Genomic DNA, 2,242 nt, shown 5'->3' with positions numbered 1-2,242 from the left:
CCACCACCACACCCAGCTAATTTTTGTATTTTTAGTAGAGACGGGGTTTCACCATGTTGGCCAGGCTGGTCTCGAACTCCTGACCTCGTGATCCACGCACCTCAGCCTCCCAAAGTGCTGGGATTACAAGCTTGAGCCACTGCACCTGGCCCTTTTGCTCCTCTTTAAAAAGAGCTCCTGGCCCCTGAAAACAAACATATATGCCAAGTTATATGAAGGGAAGTATCAGAAATGAAGAGAGAAGAGAGAGGTAGTCCTGCAGCCCTCCTTCCTTCACAGGGGCCACCTCTTCTCTTAAGGAGTAAAAGATTTTGAGCTATAATCTGTCTTCAGGCAGAGGGGAGACACTGGGTTCAGAACAGCATCACTTGGTGCCACGGCGCAGAACTCAGAGACTGTTCTGACGCATCTCTGAGTGAGAGAGAAGCAGAGGCACTGGGCGGCCCACAGGGTGTGAGTCTGATCTGCAGCCACCTGCTCCAGCTGCAGGGGAAAAATTCTGAAGACACCTAAGGAAACAAGGGCTACCCACACACCGCATCCTGATGTGAATTAACGCCAGGAAAACACCTGCAAACCACGACCAGGGTGTGTCCTGATACCACTGTGCCTGCAAGGCTCTCAGACATGCTGGGTGAGAACAGAGTCTGAGGAAGGATACCCCGAAACACCTTTATGATTTCAAAAGTCCACCTCATAAGGCTTTGAAACAAAAAAAAAGTCACTACTTTCTTTTCTATTCAATAGGATTTTAAAATCTAGTTACTTGGGAAACTTTGGTTTGATTTTAAGTATTTTTTAAATTATTATTCTGCTATTCTGCTTTATTCTTTCTTTTTTTTTTTTTTTTTGAGATGGAGTTTTGCTCTTGTTGCTCAGGCTGGACAGCAGTGGTCTGATCTTGGCTCACTGCAACCTCCACCTCCTGGGTTCAAGAGATTCTCCTGCCTCAGCCTCCTGAATAGGTGGGATTACAGGCATACGCCTCCATGCCCGGCTAATTTTTTGTGTTTTTAGTAGAGATGGAATTTCACCATGTTAACCAGGCTGGTCTCCAACTCCAGAGCTCAGGTAATCCACCCACCTTGGTCTCCCAAAGTGCTGGGATTACAGGAGTGAGCCACAGCGCCCTGCCTATTTTGCTTTATTCCTATCCCAGGTCTTAAGGTCATCAGAGACTAAATACTGAGAAAAATATCTTCATGTTCCCTCCCCTTTGTTCCCTGATCCTAGGGTTTCTTTGTCAATATGCTAGCACAGGACATTTCCCCTTATTTACCTCATACCAAGACCTAATACAAAATCCTTTAATGCAGCGTAGTAGAGGTTTAAGACAATGAACTTTGGAGCCAGACTGCCTGGGTTCAGATTCTGGTTCTATCATTTATTAGCTGTGTGAACTTGGGCTGGTGACTTGACGTTTCTGTGCCTCAATTTCTGCTTATGCACAATGGAGTGGCAATAGCACCTAGCTAATGGATTTAAGTTTTAAAAAAATTGATACCTGTAAATCATGTAAAATAGCGTCTAGCACAGAGTACACGGTAAGCACTAAATAAGTGTTGTGTTTTTCAGTGGATTTTACTGGTGTGTTTACATGCTTACACCATTCATAATTCAAAAATGCTTATTAAATTAGTTATTATTTACTTATTTAAGTTAGCAAAGATCAGAAGTTTAGTCTTACTAAAAAACTTTTGCACAGCAAAAGAAACAACAGAGTAAAAATACAACCTACTGAATGGGAGAAAGAATTGTAAATCATGTATCTGATAAAGGGTTAACCTCCAAAATATATGAGGAAGTCCTACAACTCAACTGTAAAAAAATTTTTTTTTTATTTTTTTTAATTAAAAATGGACTAAGGACTTCTATAGACATTTCTCTAAAATAGACATACAAATGGCCATCAGATATATGAAAAAATGCTCAAAGTCACTAGCCATAAGGGAAATGCAAATCAAAACCACAAGACATCCCTTCACAATACTCAGGATGGCTACTATCAAAAAAAAAAAAAAAAAAAAGAGGCAACATATATTGGTGAGGATATAAAGGAGTTGGAACCATTGCACACTGTTGGGAAAATGCAAAATGACACAGCCACTATGGAAAACAGTATGGAGATTCCTCAAAGAATTAAAAATAGAATTACCATATGATCCAACAATCTCACGTCTGGGTATTTATCCAAAAGAATTAAAATCGGGATCTCAAAGGGATGTTAGTTAACACTCTTGTG

This window comes from Mandrillus leucophaeus, unplaced genomic scaffold (assembly GCF_000951045.1).
Source record: "Mandrillus leucophaeus isolate KB7577 unplaced genomic scaffold, Mleu.le_1.0 Scaffold58, whole genome shotgun sequence".
Classification (NCBI taxonomy): domain Eukaryota; kingdom Metazoa; phylum Chordata; class Mammalia; order Primates; family Cercopithecidae; genus Mandrillus; species Mandrillus leucophaeus.
The sequence above is the reverse complement of the archived record's forward strand: the minus strand, read 5'-3'. Positions refer to the sequence as shown.